The sequence below is a fragment of the Dasypus novemcinctus genome, chromosome 27 (genome assembly GCF_030445035.2).
Source record: "Dasypus novemcinctus isolate mDasNov1 chromosome 27, mDasNov1.1.hap2, whole genome shotgun sequence".
Taxonomy (NCBI): domain Eukaryota; kingdom Metazoa; phylum Chordata; class Mammalia; order Cingulata; family Dasypodidae; genus Dasypus; species Dasypus novemcinctus.
Window position 1 is genome coordinate 5,276,216 of NC_080699.1, and position 14,341 is coordinate 5,290,556.

The window sequence follows — 14,341 nt, forward strand, 5'->3', positions numbered from 1 at the left end:
CTGTGGGAGAGGCTTCCCTTACAGTTACAGTACGAGCCCCTTGATAGATTCAACTTGTTGGAGGGTTTCAGAGACAGCCAGCAGTTGTTGTTCTCTAACAGTGTACTTAGCCTCGGCTCCCTTCCGCATCTGTGACCAAAATCCTATGGGCATTATCCTGCCACAGTCCTCACTCACGCCTTCAGTACTTCTGTTACTTCTGATACATCAGGGTGTTGGGCAGGAGAACGAAGGCCTTGGCCTGTGAGACCAGAAGCTTGGCTTGCTTGAATCCCTTTTGCTCTTCATCTCCCCAGTCCCAGGTTTTTTCCTCATTTTATGAGAGCATGTAAAGGTCTGAGGATTGGGCTAACTGTGGTGAAAATATCCTCTAGTAACCTAGGAGTCCTATGAAAATTTGCAGCTGTTTAACCATGGTAGAAACAGATTGTTGTAATTTTTTTCTATCGCTTTATCTGAAATGTTACAGGTCTTACCCAACCAGGTGACATCCAAGAATTCTACTGCTACCCCAGGCTCTTGGATCTTGTCGGGATTGACTTCCCATCTTCTAGCTTTTAACCCATCAAGCACAACAGCCAAAGCTGTTTCTAAGCCTGCACAAGAAACAGAAGTTAATGTAGTATCATCAGTGTAATGAAATAAGGTATGAGTTGATGGCAAGACAATTGTTGAAAGATCCTGAGCCACCATTCCATGGCATATGGTGGGACTATGTAAATATCCTTGGGGTAAAACAATGAAAGTCCATTGCTGGCCTCCCCAGGTGAAAGTAAATTGATCTTGGGGTTGCAAGTCTAAAGGAATGCTGAAGAAAGCATTTGTAATATCTAATACTGCATGGGCAGTATCCAATTTAGCAGTTAGCTGATCGAGTAATTTGGCTGTATTGGGAACTGCTGCATGTATAATGGAACAATTTTATTTAATTCTTGGTAGTCCACTCTGAGACTCCAAATGCTATCTGTCTTTTTCATTGGGCATACATGGCTCTTGAAAGGACTTTGGGCTGGTTGTATAATTTGTGCTGTAGTCAATTCTTTGAGTCAGTTATTTCCTGATATCTGCCTGGCAAGCGGTATTGTTTTATTTGCACAATGCACTGTGATAGAAGGAGAATAACCAGTTTCCATTTAGCCCAACTTGATAAAGCAGCATTGACCACTTGCACTCATAGGCAGACTTCTCCAACAGTGGTATGCAAAGTATGGTCCATCAAAACATCAACCCTGAGGGTGTCTTTTTGTTGGGGAGATATATGCACACCTATTCCCTGTGGGGGATGGGGGGGTTTGTAGTTGCCCACCCCAAGAATAAGAGATGTCTGTCTGACTCTTACGGCAGAGTTGCTGTAGCCTTCGATGTTCTTCAGCGTTCCTACATATTAAGGTGCATTCTGCTCCAGGATCTACTAATGGCCAGTTGCTCTGCCTATTGCAGGAAGTGCAATAAATTGTGAGCTCCATGTGTGGCTTCTGGTCACCCTGCAGCGCTCTGGCACGTAGGCAACCATGGCCTTCCCGTCAGAGGAGGGGTTCGGGTGGAGTCCCCCTGGCCAGATCCTTCTCTTGAGGAGCCGTAGGCTTTACAGTGGGCTCATCGTCAAACACTGGAATTTTAATAAATTGTTGTTTGGGTTTTAATGCTTTCCACAGGGTAACTAATACCAATTTTTAAAAACTCAGTGCTTTTCTGAGCAATGCCTGCTCTCAATATGTTGGCCCACACTGTTTGCAGGTTACAAACAGTTTGCAGGGTCTTTAGGTCTAGGCCTCTGGCCATTTGTCCTGGAGTTCCAGGTGGATGCTCTCCTTTCGTTCCTCCTGCCTTCTGCTCCTTAAATGCCCCTTTAATGTTTTCTGTACTCTCTGTCCATTTCTGTCAAGGCCACTGGGCTCGGCTATAGCCTTCCCTATGGCAAAAATCTAATGTGTAGTGAAGGTGCTTAGGAGAGTGATTAGGGCACTGTGCCTTTCTCTGGGTTCTGAATTTATGAGTTTCTTTCTCATTTCTCTGGTAAATATAATATGGTCAAGTCCTGTAAAAGTTTCGCCATAAATAGGATCTCTCATACCCAATTCTCTTAACATGCTTGACCGTCCTCAGGTGTTCTTCACCTGGTGGGAGGGGTGGGAAGTTCCCATGGTGTCATCCATACAAATCTCTACATGCTAGGGTAAGCAAATCTATAAGAGAATGGGTGCCAGGTATGTGCTGTAAATTGTGCAGTTTTTGCCTTTAGATGGGATTGGTGGTAATATGACTTAACTTTTCCACTTCCCCAGTGGTTAGACTAATCCCATCAGCCCCAGCCCTCCACAATCGCCCCATCCAGGTGGCGAAAGGCTCGTAAGTTTGCTGCTGGAAGTCTTCCCCTTTCAGTTAACTCCCCAGCTGAATACTCATGACAATCATGATTTCATTAACTGGTCTCAGCACCCCTGCTTGTGCTGGGTGTACCTGGGAATTTAGCTTTCCTCCACATCAGGAGCTGGACCTGAGGATTTGGGGTCTCTTTTTCAAAACCTTCTATATCAGCATTGCTATCTTCATCTTCCCAAGGTTTCCGTGTTTTTGGATCTCAACCTTTTGTAGCTGACATAACCTGAACACTTGGTCATGTTTGTTTATGATCCCCTAATTTTAAGAAAAGGCAGGCCAGTTTGTCCATCATGTCTTTCTTCTTTTTATCTGGTGTACAGAGAATACTGTCACTAAAGCGGAGGGGAAAGTCTGCATATCCCATTTCAGTTGTAACTCCTCCCTCAAATGGCAGATTTCTTTGTCTTTCTTAAGTCAATCTGCTGTAGCTAACCTCCCTTACCCATAGTTACTGTCAGAGCCTACCAACTTTGCTGAATTTCATAATCAGCAAATTTCCTGCAATACACGCTCCATTTGCTCTAGCATTTTGGGGGCATCCCCATACTCAGGTGTAGGTTCACAACCATCAAGCAAGTAGGGGATCCCACCCCACAAAGAAGTAGATGGCCACCCAACAATTTCCCCCGTGGATTCCCTGCCCTGCTCGTTCTTTGTTCTGATGTATCCTGCTGACTATGCTGATTGTTTTGAGTATAGCGAGAAGCTGTGTGCTGAACTGAGAGGGATACATCAGACCAAAGAGTGACTTGGACAGATCCAGCACAGTGAGTAAATGGGTGTTGATTAGGGGCCTACCTGGGGTGCTCATCCTGGGTGATGGGAGGAGAGGTGACAGTTCCGAGCTCAATCATCCATATCTCGCTAAACAAGAGGAGTATTTCAGACGGCATGCTTACCTGCAGATGGGGAAGGCATGCAAGGGTGACCACGACTTTTATAGAATGCAGTGATACAAGATTTACTGATCAGCCATGAGTTCACAACCATTTCCCAAGCCTTGTCTTTTAAGTATTAAGGAATGGAATGTTGCTGTGACTGGAAGGGGAAAGCACTGGAATGGCTGGGAAAGAAAATGCAAAGTCATATATCCCACACCATTACAATCAAGCTAATTATGAATTCTGCAAAAATTAAACATCAACTCACCAAACTCTACTTCCCTTCCATCTCCTGGTAACTTATCTTCCAGACTATACCTCCATGAGTCTGCTCACTACCCCTATTTTCTATCAGTGAGATCATGCAATATTTGTCCTTTTGTATCTGTCTGATTTCACTCAACGTAAGGTCCTCGAGGTTCCTCCATGTTGTCACATGTTTCAGCACTTCATTCCTTCTTAAAGCTGAATAATACCCATCATATGTATATACCACATTTTGTTTATTCATTTACCTTTTGATGGACACGTGGATTGCTTCTGTCTTTTGGCAATTGGAAAAAAGGAAGAAAAAAAAATATTGTGAGAGTAGTTATCAGGAAATTGATAAAAATAATATATGAACACTTACTGAGTACTAGGCAGTTTTTTAGTATGAGAATATTATTTAATTTTTCTAAATTATCTAATTCCTAATTTAGTACTCACAACATTATGAGGCAGAATATTATTATCCCCACTATACAAGTAAAGAAACTCATGCTTTTAAAAGTTAAGTTTCTTGCTCAAAGTCACTCAGATATTAAATGGTAGAGTCAGATTCAAATCCTTATTTGCATTATTGTCAGTAACTTACATAAATGTTAAAGGAGTTGCAGGAAGTTAAGAAGAAAAGCAGTAGGAAGAAGGTATAGGAGAATTTAACGTATTTAATTGTTTCTCTCTTAGGTTTTCAGATAATCCAATTTTTTATTCCTTTCAGAGAATTTTCACAAAGATTTACTTAAAAATGTGTTGTTACATGCAAAATACAAGGCAGAAAGGACAGGCAAAATTCCATTTTACATGCCAGGAAGTAAAGTTTCAAGTAAGTTAAAACAATTGCCAGGATCACATAAATAATTTGTAAAACAATGAAAATTAAAACCATTATCCACATACTGTTTTCACTGCTCTTTTTACTGGTTTGCCAGACTACCAGTGCTGAAATATATGTGTTGAAAAGATCTATAATTATAGGATGAAAGCACTTTAATGGGATTTATGCAGCCAATGTAAAGGATATTATGGATTTTCATAGATTGCTAATGAGCCAAACATGTAATTCTTTACTATACATATTTCTAATATTAAAGTGGTCACTAATCTTTGGATTCATTCTTAACAAGTTCAGATTTCTGGTAAGTGATTGATTCCCATATGAATCTAGGGAAAGTTTCATGAAGACTCTTTTCAAGTTTATCTTAAGTTATATCTTTCTTCATAGGGATATAGTAAGCATATATGTGTAAGGAGCAAAACTTTAAGAAAAGTGCTGTAAAACAGCAGGGAATTCAATCATTTTGGAAAAAATGTAAACAAAAGTATGAGAAAGTCAGAGTCCTAATTTTCTGAAGTGCTATCGTGTCTACAGAATAATCGGTAAGGGCATCTCTCTTTTTTTCCCTACAAACTTCTGAAAGAGGTAGCGTTCCTGTTTTATATTGAAGACACCTGGGACCCCATAGGGATAAAATGAAAACGTACCAAAATTAAATCCCATGTTTGTTATACTAGATCAAACCCCTTCCTACTCATGACTTTCCAAAACTTAAATTCTCACTTAATTTTAAAGCCAAATTCATGTGTATGTAATAATAACTTCTTGTATTTATGTTTTGTTCAGACAACAAAAACAACACAATGAATTTTTTTTTTAAAGATTTATTGATTTGTTTCTCTCCCCCCTCCTGCACCCAGGTTGTCTGTTCTCTGTGTCTATTCACTGCATCCTGTTTCTTTGCCTGTTTCTGTTGTTGTCAGTGGCACGGGAATCTGTGTCTCATTTTGTTGCATCATCTTGCTGCTTCAGCTCTCTGTGTGTGCAGCGCCATTCCTGGGCAGGCTGCACTTTCTTTCGTGCTGGGCGGCTCTCCTTATGGGGCGCACTCCTTGTGCATGGGGCTCCCCAAGCGCAGGGACACCTCTGCGTGGCACGGCACTCCTTGCGCGCATCAGCACTGCGCATGGGCCAGCTCCACACGGGTCAAGGAGGCCCGGGGTTTGAACTGCGGACCTCCCATGTAGTAGACGGATGCCCTAACCACTGGGCCAAGTCCATTTCCACAATGAATTTTTAAGAGTTTATTGTTGAATCTAGTCTTATTTACTCTCTATTTTACCTGTGACATTGCAAATCACTGACTTGTTTTGGTTCATTTAAGAGTATTTTACACATGCTATTTAATTAGGCAAGTAAGGACTAAAAAAATTATTCTATCCTCAAACATCCAGAAAATATTTAAAATTCAGCTTGAAAGATTTTAACTAGACTTTTTAAATGAATTCCTTTATTGTAAGGATATATCAAAAGGGATATCAAAACATTGTGCCCACATTTTATTGTTTGTGTTAATTTGGGTAATGAAGGAAAAAAGGGAAAACTTGAGAAGAGAATGCAAATTTTATAATTACTGTAGAGAGTTTGTATGTGGAAAGTTGTGATTTTGAAGTAGAGCAGATAGTCAAATATGAAATATTTTTAATCTCAAAAAAGCATGCAGCATATACACTTCAGATTCAAATGTTAACCATATTCAAAGAGATTTTAATTCCTACATTTAAAAAATTGAAGTCTTTATCCACAGGAGTTACAAATTAATGGACTAGAGAAATATATGTTAAAAAAAGGAAGAAAAAAATGAAGGCAAAACATTTTTTTTGCCATAATACATAATTTTTTTATGTTTTATGATCTCTTTTTCTTTAAAAGATAATTTATCATAATGTTTTAGTGAGCACATATATAATATTGACTATAGTTTATCCATAATATTATTGAATTATATGTATATATTAGGTATGTTTGTTTTATTTTATTAGCTGTGGACTCACAAACTGTGTATCTGCACATATATTTTTATGCTTGACTAAATATATTAATACATCTATACTTTTTCTGTGTAGTGCCCCCTCCTTTTCCATGCTAACAATCTAGCATTTTCCCCTCTGCCCTTATTCCTAAAATCCTATACATATATATATATATATATATATATGTATATATGCACATTCACATATAAATACTTATGTAAATATATACAAAACAGGTTTTGGGATGTCATAAATTATTATTTTAAAAAAGAGATCATACCGAATACACTTTGTGTCTTGATACACTTTGTGCCTTGATTACTTGATGTGTCTGCAGTAGTGAGCTGGCAAAGTTCTAATTCATCCCTTTAAATGACTACATGATATTATATGGCACACATGGTCAGCTTTCTCACTAATGATGGACAAGCAACTTTTTCCATGTGTTTTGTCACCAAACTATAGTGCATTTTTTCCTACTGAATTGATTCTGAGGACAAGGACTGCTGAATCTTCTTGAAAGGAATATGTGTGCATTTGTGTGTATATATGTGTGTGTTGTGTAATTATAAAATTTAAGATATTGCCAAATTATTTGCAAATCATGCGTTCAAATTTTTGGTAGCAGTGAATGGGAGCACCCTACCATTCCCCATTTCTGAAAACAATACCTGTTAACACTTTTATTTTTAAGTTGACACTTTTGATTTGCTTTTCTTTCAACTATCTATTCATAACTTTTGAACATTTTTTACTATTTTGGGGTTTTGTGGTCAGTTTTTAGTGCTTTTCCTAAAATGTAACTACTAATCCCTTGTCTGGCACCAAATAGAAATATTTTTCTAGATGGAATGCTCTCCTATTGGCTTCATACTTGGTATTCTTTGGGATGTAAAAATTTTAAATTTCCAAATAGTCAGATATATTGATCTTTTATAGACTATGGATTTCCAATTATTGTATATATAGATTCTAGACTTTCTTGATACTTTTTTAAAAATTTTCATATGGAAACATTTAATTCCTTTGGAATTGATTACATTTATTATGGAATATCCATAAATAAATGAATGAATAAATTTTGGCAGGATTAACATACTCTATGTTTCTAGTGTTTTTATCCAAAAGCATGGAATGACTTTCTATTTAGCCATACTTTGTTTTTGGAAACTTAATTTTAACTAACACTGTTCACATACATTCAGTGCCTTTCTTGTTAAAGAAATGTAGTATTTTTCATGTTTTTATTCCCAGATACTTATTGTTAAAGTGTAGAAAGTGTAACCTCCCTATGATAATGACAGTATGGAGTGTAAAAAATATCTTTGATTTTCTAAGTGTGCAACCACATAATCATCAGAGAGGTTTTTGTTTTCTCTCTCTGTTTTTAAATCAGTATACATCTCATTTATTTTATTGTAGCACTACATTAATTAGACCTTCACAGGCAATGATATTTAATAATAGTGATAATGGATATCCCTGACAAACTTCTCATTTTAACTGAAACACTATTAGGATTTACCTTTTAATAAAACATTTTCTTTTGTGCTTGTTTTGGCAGCACATACACTAAAATTTGAATGATTTAGAGAAGATCAGCATGGCTGCTGCACAAGGGTGAACCGGTTTATACTCATTCCATTAGCAATATGTATGTGCTGTGTGTGTGTGTTTTTAAATGTGCAATATCAAATAAAGGAAATGATTTGGACAAATGAGACCTCTTGAGAGTATAAATAGGACAAATACTTTTGGAAAACAGTTTGGAATTTCTTTCTCAAAGATGATATTTACAAGCCCCAAATCTAGCAATTCTACTCCTAGAAATATACCAGTAGAAATTTTTCCACATGACACAAGGACACAGGTGCAAGGATGCTTACATCAAACCTTTCAAAGTAGCAGAAACTTGAAAACCCAGATAGTTACTGGCACAGCAATGAATGATAAATAATTGTATAGTCATACAACGGAATGTTACAAATAGTGTAAATAAATGACATTCAAGTACTTGCAAAACTATGAATGAATGTTAGCAATATAATATTACTTTAAGAAATTTAAGTCATAACGTGGTGTAACACATGATATAAAGGGTCTCATATTAGTCTTAGCAAAATTATGATTTCCTAATTTTTCTTATAGCTATACATGTATGTGCATTGTCTATATTACTATACTATGAGTTCCTGAAAAAATTTCTAAGACATTTGCATATTTATTTTCTGCAGATATTTCATTGAGAGTCAGGATATATTGTACATATTATATATATATGTGTGTGTGTGTATATATATATATATATATTTATTTATTTAAATTTCTCTCCCCTTTCCCCTCCCCGCCCACCCCAGTTGTCTGTTCTCTGTGTCTGTTTGCTGTGTGTTCTTCTTTATCCACTTCTGTTGTTGTCAGTGGCACGGGAATCTGTGTTTCTTTTTGTTGTGTCATCTTGTTGTGTCAGCTCTCTGTGTGTGCGGTGCCATTCCTGGGCAGGCTGAACTTTCTTTCGCACTGGGTGGCTCTCCTTTTGGGGCGCACTCCTTGCGCATGGGGCTCCCCTACGCGGGGACACCTCTGCATGGCGCGGCACTCCTTGTGCACATCAGCACTGCGCATGGGCCAGTTCAACATGGGTCAAGGAGGCCCGGGATTTGAACCGCGGATCTCCCATGTGGTAGACGGATGCCCTAACCACTGGGCCAAGTCTGCTTCCCAACATATAATATTCGATTGAAGAAACTGTCTTCGAGTTTCGTTATACTTGAAAAATTTGTTAACATAATAGGCCAGATTACCTCACAAATATATTTTTATCCCTTATTTAATATTCTTTTTTATAGCTGTGAGTGAATTTTGCTGATTGATATTGAGCCTTTTCCTGGAGAATATAGGAATTGCAAGAGAAAAGTATAACTATATATTTAAACAAAAATACACTCTTTATACAAATGCTAACTTTAAAATAGCATAACTGTTGCTCAGAGACTATGTATTTTTGCAATTATGGACAGCAGAGACCAATGGTTATTTTGAATTTCATGTAAGAAAATATTACTTAACTATTCCCTCTTGTCTTCCAAGTTTTCTGTTCTTGAATTTATAGGTCAAATAATTTATAAGCAAAAGTGGTATGGACTTTATTTAACCTTTTTATTTGCTTTACATTTAAGTATCTTCTCTTGTATTGAAGAAATTAATACGGACTGTCAAAAAAAAACATGCACCAGACAATGTTGAAACAGTCAGATGACTTTACTCAGAGGCTGCATAGGAGAGGAGGGAGAGTAGAACTCAATTTTCCAAAGGGCAGCCAGCTTTGTAAGAGCTGGGGGTGCCTTGGAAGAAAACTGCGGGAAGATGGGAAGAGGGACTGATGGCTGGGATGGATGAGGGCTTTACTGAGGTTGTGATTAGAACCACTTAATCGTGAATGTTTTCCTTTGCTATAAGTAGGCTGCCTAGTCATGGAAAGACTGGGTGAGGGGAGGCAGGAAGTAAGGAACCATACCCTGTTAGGAGTCTCAGGCATCTGAGCAGCCTGGGGGAGAGAGAGAAGAAGGGAGGGGTGGGGTGGGAACAAGATAGACATTTACAATAGTTAGGGTCTGACGTTGTCTCCCCTCCCCTGCTTTTTCCCCTGCAGTCCCAGTTGTTTTTCTCTGCAGTTTCCCAGCTGCAAGATTAGTTTCAAGGTAGTCAGGACAGAGGAAGGAGCAGGTCAGGGAGTGTAGGGAGTAAGGCTGGTAGCTTGGTCAAGACAGGGAACAGTCTTGGTCAAAGCCAAGTAACGTAGATTTGTTAGTGGGTGCTCTGGGTTCTTGGTTTCTAGGTTCTTGGCTATGTGGCATAAAGAAATTTAAGGACACACTGTAGGGTAGTCAAGGAGTAAAGAGTTTCTTAAGAAATAAGAAAAGAGATAGTCCACAATGTGAGACGTGGGTGTGGGCGTGTTACAGGGTTAGACGTATACCCTCAGGTTTGGGATTCGCTGTTTTCTGGCCACCCCAAGGGTGAGGATTTGTGCTGATTGGTATATATGAGATAAAGTGGGGGAGATTCAGTGGGTGTGATTTCTAGGGATTGCTATCCAGTGGTGACTGGCTTCTGGCTGTTGCTCCTGAGCCCTCTGGAGTTTGCTTCATGAAGGGCTTTTGAAAATAGGTGGGTGGTGTAGGAATTTCCTGTTTTTCTCCTTCTTTTTGCTGGGTGGATGTTGCAAGCTGCATTCCCATAACTTGTTTGTGTACCTCAGCAGGCACAAGCTTCTGGGGCTGCTCCCACAATTGACAGGAAAATGTTACAAGCTGCCTCCTGATAATCTGCCTGAGTGAGTCCAGCAGGATGCTGCTCCATTTTTTTCCTACTGGGTGGTGTTTATGTGGAAATTTTTGGGTTTTGCCTCTCCTCCTTAGGTGCCTATTCTATCGTGCCTCAAATTCTTTGGGAAGCACAGAGTTAGACAAATTGGGTCACCATAGGTTGGATAATTCATAAAGGGCTGTATTTTAGGGAGTGAGATGTCAAGAGGATGCAGTGGGAGCATGGAGTAGAGGAAATTCTAAAAGCAAAAGAGGAAGTAAAAGAAGACACATTTGGCCTACTTCAAAATGATATAACTTGAGTGTGATGCATTTTATTAACCATACCATATTGTTTGGGAAAACCTACCTTTAGTATGTGCTCACTAGTTTAAAAGTTTTCAAGGAATTTATGCCTAAACCTACATCTGTTAGAATACCATTCTCACTACTGTTTTTTCAAATTTCATAAACTGCCTTATAAACTAAGATATTATTTTTATGTGAATAAATATAACTTATAGTCTCAGGACAATTTCTGCAGGAAAATAAAATTTGTCATTCTTTTCTCTTTTCCTGGATAACATATGCTAATTTAACTTCATTTTGCATGCTCACTTTTCTCATGCACATCTAGGTAGTATTATTAGTTGAAACATTTGTCATCCATTAGTTCATGTGTCTGTAAAGTCATGGGTATGGTGAAGATTTTGTACCCTTTTTGCAAAGACTGTTAGTGTGAGCTGCTAAAATAAGTGTTCAAATGATACACTGACTTTTCTGACATTTCCGAAGGACTTGAAAACAATACATTTAATGTGAAGAATACCTGGATGGTTAAGGTATATAGAGAAAGCTATTGAGAAATTTGAAGAGAGTGTATCTTGGGAAAAAATGTTTTTCTTTCATGTAACTCTATAAAAACAGGGAAAAAATCGTGCATATTGTAGAACAGAGTCCAAATATGATTTTTACTGAATCATTTATTTTAATAGGTGGTTAGCAAGGAGGAGTATAGATTTATCATTGTTATTGTTGCTTTTGCCACTGGCAATGGCGTAATAGTATTGAAAGTTAATTTGGAACCCAGGGCCTGTTATTTGGCACTCTAATTTGCCTCAGTGCATAATGTAGCCTAAGGACAGTAAAACTGGGCAAGACAACAGTCAGAAAATTGGAATGATCGAAGCTCTAGGCAAAATGATCAGAGGTATAGCATACTGCTGAAAGAAGGTTGAAGAATCTGGCATCTAACTTAAAGTGCTTTCCCTCCCTAATGTTGGAAATAAACTGTGGCCTAACTTTGTGTTGCGATTTTTAGAAATTTAGGTGGGACTTTCTTATCCTGGCCACCCCCACCATACTCATATTTGAGTTAGAATATTTATATCTTGCAAAACAGATAATCTTTTAGCACTCAGTGATGCTTCATGCATTTTTATCCATAATGCACTTTACTTTCTTACTGAATGAATCAAGCTTTAAAATAATAAGATTTCTTTCTTTCAATATACAGCTCTTTGAGTACCTACTGTACACCTAGCTCTAAATTTGGCATAAGTGATAGATGGATACAAGACTACTGTTCAATACTGTGCATTTGATGGAAGCAAATGCATAAACAGATCATGACCATATATGTGTTTTGTGACATAAATGTGTGGTTGCAATGACTTGACACTAACTACCCGGAGTTAAAACAAACTGCAGCAGGACAGAGCCCCGTTCTCCACAGACTGGTTTCACGTCAGACACCTGCTGCAGGCTCAGGGGTCCGCCAGGGCTCCCCTCTCTCCTGACATACTGGTTACACATTCAGGTGATTCCCACACCCACCTTCAAGCTTGATAATTCACTAGAAGGATTCCCCAAGCTCACTGAAAGCTCTATGCTTAGGATTCCAGTTTTCCAACAGCAGAAGATAAAAATCAGAATCAGCCAAATGAGACGTAGGGGGCCAGGTCTGGGAGGGGCCCCTGATGCAGAGCTTCTCATTTGTCTTCTCCCCTTGGAGTCGTGGATGGCCTTATCTCCTGCAAGAAAAAATGTATGACAGTTTGCACAGAATACTGCCAATCAGGGAACCTAACTGGAGCTTAAGGATCCAGAATTTTTATAGGGTTTCATTACACAGGCATGACTGATTGAATCATAGGCCACATGATGGAACTCAGTCTCCAGCCCCTTTCTTCTCCCCAGAGGTGGGGCTGATACCTCCTGGCTCTGAGATCCACCTTCTAATCACTTGGTTAGACTTTGTCCATGGCTAGCCTAGCCCCACCCTGAGACTCCAGGTGTGGCCAGCCTACCCCAAGATCATAGGTGTGGTAGCAAAACTCCCAGGTCTCTTGATGGAAGGCGCCATGGATAACAAAGCCACTCTGTCACTCAGGAAATTGCAGAGGCCAGACCGCTCTTTTGGTATAGCTATTTATTCACAAAGAGCCACAAGGAGAACAGAGGAAGGATGGCTGAGTTAGCCAGTGCTTGGTGGAAGCAAGTACTTTAGAAGAGAGATGGCATTTGAGCTGATTCCTAATGAATGCATGTAAATCTGCAGACAAATGTGACTGGAGAGACCGTTTTCATCTGAGATACAGAGAAGCCTGGACATCAGTAAATAACAATAACAGCTCCAGCAGCCACTTGGTGCTTTCATGGCCTTGCCGTTAGTTCAGGCACAGCAGGTAGGATTTGGACCAAAAGGTAGATTCAGAAAGACCTGTGTTTAATACTAAGGGAGAATGGATTCACTCTGTAAGTAGTGGAGAATAGTAGAAGGCATTAAAAGGGAGAGATAATGGAAAGGCTTGAGTCCTAGACCCTCTAATTCTGGCAGCTATTTGGAAAAGCCTGGGAATCCAGCTTGAGAAGGGTGGAAATGCCTTCAGTGGAGAGGATAGTCTCCTGGAGGAAGGCAGTGGCTGTTGACAGCACAGTGTCCAATGGTGACCTTGCTCACAGAGAGTCCAGTTAGTTTTAACAATTAAAAAAAACTTTATTAGTGTTTTTGTTTGTGTGATAAAGCAAAAGGTAAATGGTGGAAATATTCTTTGAAATATATGAAATAGAATAAAACATCCTTGTTTCATTTTCTTCCTTTCAGTGCAAAATTCAGTATTTCTAAAGGTTTTGCATTTTTGGTTTCTAAGTTACAATCCATGTGGAGTTCAAAAATATAACAAATCCTGATCCTTCTCTCTCATTATGAAAGCTAAAGAATGAAATTTAATTAAACCCCTTCCTTCATTCAGTAGTAGGAGCCCTGTCAGTTTAATTGATACTTGGTCAAAGCCATATTGATCTGCTAAAAGCAAATCTATTTCTAGCCCCACCAATTAAAACATTTAAATAGGTTCCATCTTCATTTTGATGAAAGGACATAAGAACGCTATCAACTGCCCATAAAATCAATGGAAAACATTAATAAATGAATTAGCATCCATTTCATTGAATCCTATTTGCTTAACATTCTAATGCAATAATACATTGAAGTGTGTGGACTAAGCTCTTTCCAGATATTCTGTCTTTCTCTCTCTCATATACTTTCTCTGTTTACTATGTTTCAAAAAACCTCATATGGTAAGGTTTGTTCTTTTTGGCTGCTGCAAGTCAGAGCAAGGAATTATATATAATTTTTTTTTTACTTTAGATTCTGGCTTTTTTCATATCTGAAATGTGCTTCCAGCATCTCTAACCTAA

At 38.6% G+C, this 14,341-nt stretch overlaps 1 protein-coding gene and 1 non-coding gene across 3 annotated transcripts in view; both read left to right on the forward strand.

The window, feature by feature from the left end:
- The window catches only part of CNTN5 (contactin 5), a 1,236,361-nt gene that overhangs the window by 212,473 nt on the left and 1,009,547 nt on the right, over positions 1–14,341 (forward strand). The gene's annotated exons all lie outside the window — the stretch shown is intronic.
- Positions 7,884–7,991, forward strand: LOC111759322 (U6 spliceosomal RNA). The gene has a single exon (XR_002793346.1). It is a non-coding gene; the product is annotated as a U6 spliceosomal RNA (small nuclear RNA).